The sequence below is a fragment of the Xenopus laevis genome, chromosome 6S (assembly GCF_017654675.1).
Source record: "Xenopus laevis strain J_2021 chromosome 6S, Xenopus_laevis_v10.1, whole genome shotgun sequence".
Taxonomy (NCBI): domain Eukaryota; kingdom Metazoa; phylum Chordata; class Amphibia; order Anura; family Pipidae; genus Xenopus; species Xenopus laevis.
In genome coordinates, this window is record NC_054382.1 from 106,105,755 (window position 1) to 106,120,392 (window position 14,638).

The window sequence follows — 14,638 nt, forward strand, 5'->3', positions numbered from 1 at the left end:
AGTTCGAATGAAGGAATAGAATAAAAAAAACTTCGAATTTCGACCATCGAATGGGCTACTTCGACTTCGACTACAACTACGACTTTGAATCGATCGATTCTAACCAAAAATCGTTCCACTATTCGACCATTCGATAGTCGAAGTACTGTCTCTTTAAAAAAAAACTTCGACCCCCTTAGTTCGCCACCTAAAACCTACCGAAGTCAATGTTAGCCTATGGGGAAGGTCCCCATAGGCTTTCTAAGCTTTTTTGGGTCGAAGAAAAATCGTTCGATCGATGGATTAAAATCCTTCGAATCGAACGATTTGTAGGATTTAATCGTTTGCGATTTTTGGTTTGATCGTTCGATCGAATGAATAGCGGTAAATCCTTCGTCTTCGATATTCGAAGTCGAAGGATTTCAATTTGGCAGTCGAATATCGAGGGTTAATTAACCCTCGATATTCGACCATAAGTAAATTTGTCCCATGGTCTTTTGTGTTGGAAGAAATGCTTATGTCATTAACATTCACTCTTTGCTTTCCATGGGATGGGATCAAAACATTATTGGCCAAAGTTAAACAGCCCAGTTTCGCTCATCACTATCAATAAACATCACTTGATCCAAGAATCACATGTTCAGGTTCAATACATATTTAATGCAGTCATTGGCCTTACCGGCAGCCTTTGCTGATATGAGTTTTCTAATAAAAAGGGCTTTGTTATTGGACTTTTAGGAGATTAAGCTCTTTGAAGTTGGGACCTTATTAAAACTGTGTATTGAATAATATCTTTTGTCATTAATTTCTAAGAACTATACATAACATTTTCATAACAAGATAACATAACATGAATCAAGCTATTACATAGAAGGACAACATTTTGCAAACTTTGTTCAGGACCAAAAATACCCAGCTATAACAGGATTAGAGAGTATTCACTCATGAGGTAGATTTACTAAGCAGCGAAAATTTGTCACCGACGGCTTCGCAGCCATCACAACACTTCGCCAGGTGAAAAATTTTAATTTAATGTGACGTTGCATCCAGGGCGACAAATGCTGGCGAATTACACTAGCGTTACTTCGGCAAAGTGAGCAAATCAAAGCGAAGATGGGCTAGCGTTCAATTCTGCCTAGCGCAACTTCATTAGATGTCTTCGCTCAGGCTAATTTGCATACAGACAGAAATTTAAAGTTGAATGGATTACATGTTGCAGCAAATACATTACATTACACAAGTCCAGGGAACCTTAATAAAGAAAACAGAGTTGTTATAATGCCCTACACATGAGTCCAGTGTATAGTTAATGTTCCATATGTTAGAAAATGTAGGGGGAACCCAAAACATTTTAAGGACTTTTGCAGCCTATCACTCTGAAAAGAGGAAAGGACACCAGTGTGTTTTCCACTAAAAAATATGATGTAAGTAACAGAAGAATGAGGAAGATCTATCCACTCCAGTGCACTTCGCCTGGACTGAGCTGACGAAGGCAAGTTTGGCGAAAGAGGTAACGTTCAGTAAAATCCGCATCTACAGGTGGCCATACACGGATAGATCCGCTCGTTTGGCGATGTCGCCAAACGAGCGGATCTCCCTCCGATATGCCCACCTTGAGGTGGGCAATATCGGGCTGATCCGATCGTGGGCCCTAGGGCCCAACGATCGGATCCTAGCGTTCGCCAAACGGGCGGTCGGATCGCGGGACCGCATCAACGGGATTTTTAACCCCATCCGATCGAGATCTGGCCGACTTTCGGCCAGATCTCGATCGGGGAAGCCCGTCGGGGGCCCCCATACACGGGCCAATAAGCTGCCGACTTGGTCTGTCGGCAGCTTTTATCGGCCCGTGTATGGCCACCTTTAGTGAATTTGAGGAGTAACGTCCATAAGCCAGAGAGTATATTCACCTGGCGATAGAGTGCGAATCACCACTAGCGTCTGTCTCCTTCACTAGCGAATTGACGCCTGGGCCTGTTAGTAAAGTCCCTGAAAACGGTAACACTGGCGAATCTTAGTCACTTCGCCCTTTAGTAAATCTGCCCCTAGGTATAGTGTAAATGTATACAGGCTCATTTTCATGATGATATATATTGTAAATTCATCATACTATTATAAAACAGACCAATACAGTTATCAGTGTTTCTTTTCTATTTGCGTAGTAAATACTATGGTATTGGGACTGTCCTATATTTCTTACTATTCTCACCCTGAACATAGATGTGTGCCATTTCCTGTTCTCACTTCCATAGTTAAAGCAAAAGGTTATGAAAAAAGTAATACCTAATATATTCCCAACTGGGGTACTGCCGCTTTTTTTTCGGCAATGAATATCCCCAGAAATGGCTGTTCATTTTTATTACCAAATCAGCTTAGGGAAGAGCAGAAGCCAAGGATATCTAATCAAACCGCTGAGCTCAAAAGTGCTCTCCGACGCACTGCTTCTGAATATAGCCTGCAGTCAACACTGGACAGTGGAGAGGAAGTGAAGCCTTTTCATAACATAGGTTTTTAAATGAAAACAATATGTAACAGTCTGTAAATTCGTTCCACGATGAGAACAGTAAACTGCACATCATAAATCAACTCACAGGATGAGACGTGTAGCAAAGAAATGAATGTACTTCCCCTACTGTCACGATGAGCATTTAGAAGTGATCACATTCATCCGAGTTTTCTGCTCGTACTGAGAAGTCATTATTACTTTACAATGTCTTCCCATAATTACAGTACATATCTGTGCAGAGGAAGAGTTATAGTAAAGAAAAGGTAAAGACAAAATATGTGGCTAACCATTGCAGGTGGAATCTACACTTCTGCATTTGCATCGTGTTTTTATACTTTATTTTAACTTTTTACCTCCAGGTTGTTATACTGTGGGGCAGATTTATCAAGGGTCGAATTTCGAGGGTTAAAAAACCCTCGAATTCGACCCTCGAAGTAAAATCCTTCGAATTTGAATATCAAATTCGAAGGATTTTAGCTCAAAAGGTATCGAATAAAAATCATTCAATCGATTGAACGATTCAAACGATTTTAAGCGATCGATCGAATGATTTTTATTAGATCATAAAAAGTGCCCAAAACCTACAATGTCCCCATAGGCTAACATTCAATTCGGTATCTTTTATTTGGCAAAGTATTGAGTCAAAGGATTTTTTAAAGTGACAGTACTTCGATTATCGAATGGTCGAACGATTTTTACTTTGAATCGTTCGAATCATTCGATTCGATCGAATTCGGTCGAATTTGACCAATTCGATGGTCGAAGTACCCAAAAAATGACTTTGAAATTCGAATATTTTTGCATTCGAACTATTCACTCGAGCTTAGTAAATCTCCCCCTGTGTGTTAAAGGGGAACTATCGCAAAAACGAAAATTTCATATAAGCTTCAGCATACTGAAATAAGACATTTTCTAAATATAATCAATTAAAAATTCTGTACTGTATTAGAGCTCACGCTATTAAAATCCTCAGACATCATGTCTATTCTGAGACAATCCACAGTTAGTTTTTTTTATTTGTTATTATTTATGTTTTTTTTTTAGGTATTTAGCTTTTTATTTAGCAGCTCTCTAGTTTACCAAGATGGTTACTAGGGTCCAGATTAACCTAGCAACCATGCATTGATCTGAAAAAGAGACTGGAATATGAATAGGAGAGGCCCGAATAGAAAGATGAGTAATAAAAAGTAGTAATAACAATAAGGGGCAGATTTATCAAAGGTCAAAGTTAAAAAAACTTCGAACTTCGAATTCAAAAAGACCAACTGAATGGTGGTCGAAGTTTTTTGGGGCCGAAGTGGGACTACTTTGAATTGTGCGATTCGAAGTAGCGCTACTTCGGTCTACTTCGATTCAAAGTTTTTTTAACTTCGACCTTTGATCTCCCAAACGCCGCCAATTGCTTCCAGGTTCTAGGAGGTCCCCCGTAGGCTAAAACAGCACTTTGGCAGCTTAAAGGTGGTGGATGGTCGAAGTCGAATGTTTAAAGAGACAGTACTTCAAAAAAATTCCACCTTCGAATTTCGACTTTTTTTCAACTTCAAATTGAAGTTGGACTATTCCCTAGTCGAAGTACACAAAAATAGCTCTAAATTCGAAGTTTTTCACTTCGAAACTTCACCTCGACCTTTGATAAATCTGCCCCTAAATGTGTAGCCTTACAGAGTATTTGTTTTTAGATGGGGTCAGTGACCCCCATTTGAAAGCTGGAAAGAGTCAGAAGAAGAAGGAAAATGATTCAAAAACTATAGAAAAGAAAAAATGAAAAGTTGCTTAGCATTAGCCATTCTACAACATACGAAAAGTTAATTTAAAGGTGAACCATCCCTTTAAACATATATATTTTTTTATTTTTTTATTTTACTAGTCTCTTTACATTATATATTCCCATCTCAGAATGGGAGAATATAAATGATTGGGTGAGCAGAAGGGTCCACTGACACGTGACCCAGAGGGAGATTTCCTGGTGACCTTTATTTTTTTTTTCTAACATGGTTATTATCTAAAATAATAATATGATATATAAAACAATACTATATACTGGTAGGGCACATGTTATCAAGAAAACTCAGGACCTGGGGTTTTTCTGGATAAAGCATCTTTCCGTAATTTGGACCACATCATATCTTATCTACCAGAAAAAATTAAACATTATGGGGCAGATTTATCAAGGGTTGAATTTCGAAGATAAAAATACTTTGAAATTCGACCATCGAATTGAAATACTTCGACTTCGAATTGAATGATTAAATCCTTTGAATCGAACGATTCGAAGGATTTCAGCGATCGATCGAATGATTTTAATTCGACCTCCAAAAACTTTGAAAAATGCTCTAGAAGGTCCCCATAGGCTAACAAGTACTTTGGCAGGTGCTCTACTACAGGTATGGGACCTGTTATCCAGAATGCTCAAGACCTGGGGTTGTCCGGATAACAGATCTTTTGATCATTTGGATTTTCATACCTTAAAACTACTAGAAAATCATATAACCATTAAATAAAGCCAATAGGCTGGTTCTGCTTCCAATAAGGATTAAGTATATCTTAGTTGGGATCAAGTACAAGGTACTGTTTTATTATTACAGAGAAAAAGGAAATCATTTTTAAAAATTTGGATAATTTGGATAAAATTGAGTCTATGGGAGACAGCCATTCCGTAATTCTGAGCTTTCTGGATATCGGGTTTCCGTATAAGGGATCCTATAACTGTATATATTTCTCTCTCTCTCTCTCTCTCTCTCTCTCTCACTCTCTGTATGTATATATATATATATGTATGTATATATATATATCTATATATATATATATATATATAGAAGACTAGATGGAATGGTGCACACAAAACCAAACAACATCTGCCCGGGTGCAGGTGAAGAATAATCACATAGTACAAACAATACACCGCACTCCGGGGGCTTGTGAAAATGCAAAAAGATGTGGTTTATTCGACGTTTCGGCTACCAAACTGGAGCCGTCATCAGGAGCAAAAAAAGGTATATATATATATATATATAGATATATATATATATATATATGTATATGTGTGTGTTATATATATATATATATATATATATATATATATATATATATATATATATACTGTATTTATATTGTATAATGTATATAATGAATAGAAATTCCTGTTCAGATGTGGAGTTGCAGTGTGGACATCCCCTACCTTAAAGTAAACCCTAACATTATGCATCTACTTCCGAATACATATTATAAACATGTGTTCTGTAAAATCACTTCATTTTTCCTGTATTATTATACGGATTAATTAAAGTGTCACTGGCTAACCTACAGCATATTGTAGCTTGATGTTTTTAGAGTGGTATATATGATACATTGTACACATTTATCATTTTTTAATATATACAGGTGGTCTCTCATGTTTCAGATGTAAATGCTACAGAATAAAACAATTCTGTGCAGTACATGCTCTGTAATTTGATGAATATTGAAATTTAATGTATATAACAATTAAATGTGTATGAAATATCAACGTCTAAAATTCATAAGAAAGTATTTCCTTCGTCTCATTTATTTCTAGGCTACACAAAATAAAATGATTTAATAATATTCATTTTCTAAGATATATAGTGTACAATGTCAAATACTAACATTTAATATATAAATAAATAAAAGATCTTATTTCATGATGCTAAGTTTCAAGCTATCCGAGCTCCAGTTCTTACCACAGATTAGTTCCATGTGAATGACCATACGGACCTGCCTCTGCAATGAACATTTATTTTTGGTTATGTGGTTTATTTGGCTAGTGACTATCTGGGTTGCAATTTTCAGTACATCCATTGACAATACAATATTAATAGAAACCAAAATGTTACATTGGCATGTGCTATCCAGTTTAGAGCAGACTAATGCAATCTGAAGGTACTAGGAAGTTTAGGCAATAATACAGGTATAGGACCTTTTATCCAGAATGCTCGGGACATGGGTTTTCCGGATAAGGGTTCTTTCCATAATTTAGATCTTCATACCTTAAGTTTAAGTCTAATAATTTAAACATTAAATAAACCCAATAAACTGGTTTTGCTTCCAGTAAGGATTAATTATATCTTAGTTGGGATAAAGTACAAGGTACATGTATGGGACCTGTTATCCAGAATGCTCGGGACCCAGTGTTTACCAGATATGGGATCTTTCTGTAATTTGGATCTTCATACCTTAAGTCTACTAGAAAATCCTTTCGCATCCTGTACACAATAGCCGTGGTGTTTGCTAGTGCCGTGGTGGACATAACGCCAGTCTAGGTATAGAAAGCTGCTTTGCACTATTTAGAGTCTATTGTGCACGGGATACGAAAGGATGCGAAGGCAAGGCGCCTATAGGCTGCCAGGATAGCGGGCCCCGGTGCAAGCCGAGAGGGCTAATTTGGATGCTGATTGCAGCCTGACAGAGTCGCATTAGCCCGCTGTCACTGGAGATCACTCTGCAACAGAAGGGATGGCTGCCAGAGGTCGCCACTCATTGCTCAGTGTTCTGCCGGGGCTGGTTCTGGCCATTCTACTCACCTCCAGGTTTATACTGCCCAGAGTGGCTGAGCTGCAGAGAGCGGGCGTGCAGGGTGTGTGTCAGGTGGGCAGGCTGTGAGCTGTGGGTGACAAGCTGCATTAAGGAGTGATTACAACGGGGTAATATAGGTTGGCAGCAGCAGCTTCACAATGACACGTTGTTTGATAGCAGACATCACTGACACATTCCTGCCGCTGCCAAAGTCGCATCACTTCCGGTTTTGGCAGAAGGCGGGTTAGGGGGAAGATGTGGAGCGCAGATCTACAGAGTGAGTCGCCTTATCGCCATTTTTCAGTAGACATGAAGCAGTGTTTTCAAACAGTATTTTTTAATAAAGCATTAATATTAATACACAGGGTAGTTCTATTATTAGTGTGGATTGATTTTTTAATAAATTTTTTTAGTGGTCTTTTAAGTCTACTAAAAAATCGTGGAAACATGAAATAAACCCAATAGCCTGGTTTTGCTTCCAATAAAGATTAATTATATTAGTTTGGATCAAGCAACTGTTTTATTATTACGGGGAAAAAGGAAATCATTTTGATTATAATGGAGTCTACGGTAGACAACCTTTCTGTAATTTTTATTCTTACAGAGAAAAAGGAAATCATTTTAAAATATTCTGATTATTTGGATAAAATGGAGTTTATGGGAAACAGCCTTTCCGTAATTCGGAGCCTTCTGGACAGGGCTGCCATTTGAAATCATATCTAGATATAGATATATATACATATATATATATATATATATATATATATATACATATATATATATATATATATACATATATATATATATATATATATATATATATATATATATATATATATATATATATATATATATATATATATATATATATCATTATAAAATCCTGTAATAATAACAATATTTGCTGCTGCAGCCAAAAGTAAAGCTAGTGATGCCTTGTGCTTCATGCTGCCTTCCTCAGTATTGGCACAGCAAATGAGAAATGCAGAGAAGGCCATGCCCTAAAATGTATATATCGGAAGGCTAAATAACATTTAAGGGGGAGATGGGAGATTTATAAACATCTGAATTGCATTTTTTTCAATTTGTAAAGCTTGAATGTAAAACGTTGTCATCTAAAATAATTCAATGGGAGCTGCATTTATGACAATTTTTCAAGCATTTTAATTTGAGCTTTTTGGAGCTTTTTGACCCACTGAAAATGATAAATATAGCAAAATATTTGAGCTGTTTGAATATTTTGCCAGATTTTTTTCTATCAAGGTTGTTTCACAAATAAGCAAGCATGTAAAGCCTCTAACATTGCAGAAACGCAGATTTTGATAAATAAGCGAATTTCACATGCAGAATTTGAAAATGCTTTGGGTCCAAGAATGCCTGCATGCTTAACACAAATAAATATTTTGGTATTAATACAGGCCAGATGTTTTTGCCCACAACAGTGCTGGCATGTACAAATATGTTTCTGGTTATAGAAAGACAGTTTTCATTCAGGATCCGTACAGGTCCTCAAAAGAAATCATTGTTGAGGTCCCTATTTTCTCACCTACCAATGATTCTGCCAAAACATGTTTTCATCTGCTTTTATCAGCAACCTGGCACTGAACCCCGCTCTCCACCCATCCAGCCAAAGAAGAAGAAACAAGGTACACACAGATCAGCGGGGGACCCTGAGACGATGGACCCCAGACCCCCCAGTCTGATGCTGTCTTCTCATCTTTAAGAAAGAAACTGGCAGAAATTTGTCTGGAAAAACAGCTCAACAATTTTAACTTCCCATGATGGGTCATTACATACAGGAAAAACTAAATCAAAAGCTGAGCTTTAGATTTCAAAACCCATTGGTTGTTTAGACAACCACTGCAGGTCATTTATTGTCCAAACAAAACATCACTGAATTTCTATGATCTATATGATTAAACATCCACTGCTGGTTGTACTTTTGTAGAGCTCTATGTTTACGGTATATACCCATTAATTCAACAGCTCTAATGAATATGTTGGGATTTATAAATACATTTTATTATGCGTTCTACCCTTCATTCAGAAATCCCCTTCAGTGACTTCAGAAGCAGTGATGGGCGAATTTGTCCTGAAACGGTGAAAAATTTGTGAAACGCATTGAAGTCAATGTTTTTGAAGTCAATTCGACGCCAGCCACAATTTTTATACGTGTGCCTATTTTGTCCAAATGCATTAAAGTCAATGGGGCAAATTCACTAAGAATTGAAGTTGCGCCAGGCGCAACTTCGCCGCTCTTCGCCAGGCGAATTTTCGCCAGCGCTTCGCAAATTCACTAAAATCCGAAGTTGCGCACAGGGGTAGCGTAAGTTTGCGAAGTTGAGCTAGCGTTGATTCGCTATATAAAGCGAAGTTGCGCTAGCGAAGGCTAATTTGCATACGGCGCGAAATTCAAATTTCAATGGAGGAACACGTATCTGCACTACAAATGCCTAGAAAACATTCAAATCTGCAAATAAAATTTTTATTTTGCCCTACACATGTGCCCACTGTCTAGGTAAGTTGCCATGAGTCAGGAAATGTAGGGGGGAGGAAGGGGAGCCCCAAAAAATTTTCGATCTTTTTCAGCTTATCAGCCATCATGTAGAAAACACGCCAGCGTTTTTTGGGACTTAGAAAAAATTTTGACTTTTTTTGAAACAATCCCTATCTACTATATTGCGCTTCGCCAGGTCTGAGGTGGCGAAGGAAGTCTAGCGTAAAAGGTAGCGTTCGCTACACTGCGCAAGTTAGTGAATTTGCGTAGTTTCGTCGCTAGCGAAGATTCGCCTGGCGTAAGGTTGCGAAGTAACACTAGCGAAACTACGCCAGCGTTCGTTAGTGAATTTGCGCAGTAGCGAAAATGCCAAACGCTAGCGAATTAACGCTAGCGTTCGGCGCTTCGCGCGTTAGTGAATTTGCCCCAATGGGTGTCTGAATAATTTTAGCACTTTTTATGCATGCGACTATTCTGACACGTGGCAAAAATTTTTTAACGTAGAGAATTTTTCGCCTGAGATTTTCTCCGAAATTAAGCGAATTTATTCACCGGTGGCAAAACACAAAATTTTTCCATGAATTTGCGCCTGGCAAATTAATTCATCCATCTCTATTCAGAAGGCTTTATTCAGAGGTTAGAAAATGTTATGTGCTAATTGACACCATGCAGAAAATAAAGGCCCAGCGGGCAGAAGATGCCAGGGTTACTTTGTATTTACTAATAAATTGACTCTGAGGAAATGGCCCATATTTAGTCAACTATATAATTGTACAACTGAATTATAACAAGTGTTGGGGAACTGTGGAGCCCCATTCACAAAGATAAGTTGTTTTTTTTTTTTACCTTCCATTGCTCTTATTCTGTCACAAACCCATCCAGTCAGTTTGGGTAATTGCAGAATTTAGGACTGAACACTAGAGGAAACATTTAGACAAAACGAAACAAGCAAATGAAATGGAAATGTACTTTTAATTGTTAGACATAAAAAGAGACTGCAAGGGTTTTTGTCAGTGTTCGTTTATATTCGTTTGATTTACAAGTGCACGTTGAAATGATTTAGGTTAAACAGAGCAAAAGGCATTTTTTTTTCTTGTTTGACTAAACACGTATATTGTTGCTATGTAGAAGAATTTAACTGAAAATCATCTGAAGAAACTTCAAAAATTAAAGGCCCTAAGTAAGCAAATGTCTTTGCTGGTGCACTAAGGTTGTTTTCATAGCAACCAGAAAAACAAATAGTGAATAATAAAATTAAGGACCAGAGCTGTCTTTTGGGGCTGCAAACAGCGGCAAATGAGTCTGCAGACAAGAATTTAAAAAATTACTGAGAAAGACATAAAATTACACAGTCCCCTAAAGTTTCTTGCCATGTTTTGTGATCTGCATAAAGGTGAGATTCCAGGTAAAAAGGCATATTTGAACCCTCCTACAATTAAAGAGCAACATTTAGGAATTCTCTTTAATTCCTGGTAATGTATCATCAAAGACAAGGTTCTCAATGTGCTGCATGGAAGCAGCATTCCTAGATGGTTTGAAAAAGTAATCCATTTATGTCCAACATGCAACCTCTAGATTTGGGGCCATTAAAGGCTTGTCTACTAACATTCTACATGAGGCGGATGCATACATCTACAACTTAAGGGTGGTCATTGGTTTAAATAGAACAGGGATCCCCAACCTTTAGAACCTATGAGCAACATTCAGAAGTAAAAGGAGTTGGGGAGCAACACAAGCATGAAAAATGTTCCTGGGGTGCCAAATAAGGTCTGTGATTGGCTATTTGGTAGCCCCTATGTGGACCTACCTACATTAAGGCTCTGTTTGTCAGTACATCTGGTTTTTATGAAACCAAAACTTGCCTCCAAGCCTGGAATTCAAAAATTAGCACCAGCTTTGAGGCCACTGGGAGCAACATCCAAGGGGTTGGAGAGCAACATGTTGCTCATGAGCTACTGGTTGGGGATCACTGCTTAAGAACATGGATGATCATTCAAATTATAGAATGAGCATCTAACATAGATGTTATGTTAGATGTTATGTTATGATAGATGTTTTGGGATATTTTTATCAATGTTTTATGGGAAATATACTTGGATGAGGAATATTTTTGAGTCACAGAGTAGTTGAAGGGGGCCCAGCCCAGCCCAAACGCCAGTTAGACAGAGATTTGTAGTAAATATTCACTTATTTTCTATACACAGTATGTCTTCTTTTTTTGTAACTTGTAATTTTTATTGAATCACTTTTTATGAAAAACGAGAGAATCAAGAATAAAAGAACAGTTTTACAAAGCAGGTAGATTACAAATTGCAAACACAGAAAGTAGTTTAAGAGAGTATGGTTCAATATATATTGAGGAGAAATGAAAAAGGGTAGAAATAAAGGGAATTTCTCAGGACATTCCATTGTGACGGAGGGAGTCAATTGTAGATGTGTGGCGAGGTTGGTTAGGGAGATGAAGAATAACCTTGTAACTCTTATGTAGACTAGACATTGCGTTATTGAGCTGTGTTATTTTGCAAAGAGGAAATTCTAGATTCGAAAAGTCTTTTGCCATTGGCCCTTTTTAAGATTTCAGAAATGGGTCTGTGATTTTCATTTGGAAAGACGTGTAGCTGTAGGCACCTGGTTGAGTGTGTTTATGCAAGGGTTTGCACAGAAAAAAAGTCAGAATCTCTTTGGGGATTGGGTAACCCAAAAGGTGGCTCAATAGTGCTGCTATTTCAGTCCATAAAGGATGAATGAATCGGCAATCCCAAAATATGTGGAGTAGAGTGCCATGCACCCCACAGTTCTTCCAACAGGTAGAGGGACAGTTTGCGAATATTTTGTAAAGTTTGTCAGGAGTTTGGTACTAGAACATAAGAAACCCCAACAACAAAATTGGTATTCTTTGGTTACTTTGTCATTATGTGACTATATTAAACTGGCAATACCTGGCTTGCCACCATCTTTCAAAGTCCTATCAAAAAATGGACTACCAAAAAAAAAATCTTGACATCTGCTGGTTCAACCCTGGATCAATTTACTCAGCATGCTTATATGAACAAGTATGATTTCATTCTACAACAACCTCACAACTTCCAACACAGCCTGGAAATCTATAAGGGACACTGCAAAAAAATGGTAACGTGTACAACAAAAGGAGAAGATCAATACATTGCTTTCTATGTATTACTAGACACACAGCCTGATGGCCAGTTACAAGTAAGATTTGGTTCCATAGATATTATTAGATCTATAGCAGGATCTATTACATTTGTAACCTTGTGATTGTACCCAGAAAATATGGAAAACTCTGCCATAGAAAGATTGAAGGACATTTGTCTAAAGCTCCCCATAGATGCGACTATTCTTCTTGCCGAACGACCGATTTTAGGGAAGCCCGACCAATCCTTCGAAATTATCACGCGGTTAGTGGTTTTTGAATGATCGAACATCTAACTATTTTTCGGCCGACATCTGTCGGGAAATTGATCGGCCAGGTCAAAAAATCTTTATCGGTCCCAGTGCAATCTATCTATGTTTGCAGGGCCAAGCAGGTACGATCTTTCTGACAAGATCGTGGTCCCACGATCAGGATCTGATCTTTTAAAAATCTCAACATCTATGGCCAGCTTAAGACTGCAAATGGCTATTAAAAATTCCAAAGGGGAACGATGGGAATTGTAGAAGGGTTGGGGAAATACCATAAGGAAGAGTTTGAGAGGTAAGGTACTGTAGAATGATAATTCTGTCGAGGTGGTGAAAACTGAAGTATAAAATATGATGCCCTTATTAAGCCTACCATATTTCCGATATTGGGATTTGGCTAAAAATGTGCTCCTCCAGGAGCTCATGTCTTTTATTTTCAATATTTGTACACTGTTCTAGTGTGGAAAACATTAATGAAAGGGTTTGTTATTGGCTCTTGTAAAGCAAGAAATATATTTTACCCTGAAAGGGGACCTGTCAACTTAAGGAATAATTCCAAATCCTATTTTACGATATTAATCATGCGAATTAAACTTCACTTACATTATATAAATGATGTAAATCTTGTTCCCTTTAGTCTGGGAATTCACTATTACAGCAAGGAAGCAAGCACCATTTTGCAAACACTGTGATTAAGGCAAGCTTAGCCCAAAATCGAATTTATGTGCCAGAATGGGGGCCCTGATGAACATGCCCATGCAGTGGTTACAGAATAAGATGGTAAGGAAGGAGAGGGTATGTGGGCAGGGCAGAGACATCAATGATGTGCCGAATGGAAAGTGAAAGTAGTTACCTACATTAAATGATTGACAGCCAAGATTTTAAAATTAGTTTATAACAAGTATGGAAGTTTTAATTAAAGAAAAAAAAGAATTTAGGGGTTCATATTCATCTGAAAAAGGCTTCTTTTATACAGTTTTTTATGTCTGGGTGACAGGTCCCCTAAACAGTGGATTGCACTCTTTTCTCTCTTGGGTGTTTTTCATGAAAACGTCAGTGTGGTTGCATAATAGATTTTATAGCTTGGAATCTGCAGTGCATTTGCAATACCCCATATTAGCAAGGAATTTCTAACTTTTATGTACCAAAAATTCACAATTTCATTACAGTCAATACCCAAGCAAGACCCACCAATGTGTTCTCAGTGCTTTTGAGCATGGGCCCTACTAAAATTCCCTTCTAAAATCAGATGGGATTACATTTGGGAGAATAACTAAATAATTAAATCTATTCTTGGGTCCCAAGGCTGAATCCAAAAATTCATCTGGGTCAAATTCAGAACCACAACTCTTTGGTGATGTTTAAATTCTGTATTCTTTGTTTTCTTGTGGTTATGCTATTAAGCATCATAGCTATGATATCCAGTGATAATAAAACAGCTTGCACATTTAGTAATTTACTCTTCCAATTTGATTTCAGCGGATTTATTTTCTTCAACTTTTCTAGATTTTTTTCCTCTTACAGAAGCTCCCCAAAAAACACAACATACAAGTATTACAATAATTACAATAAGTACATGTAAAAAATAAAATTAAGCACAATTTAATTAATATTTAACAAATTAAAATTTATTAATTTAACACAAAAATTGGATGAAAAAAAAAAAAAACTATACACATTTTCTGTATAGAGCACACATCTTTTGTACA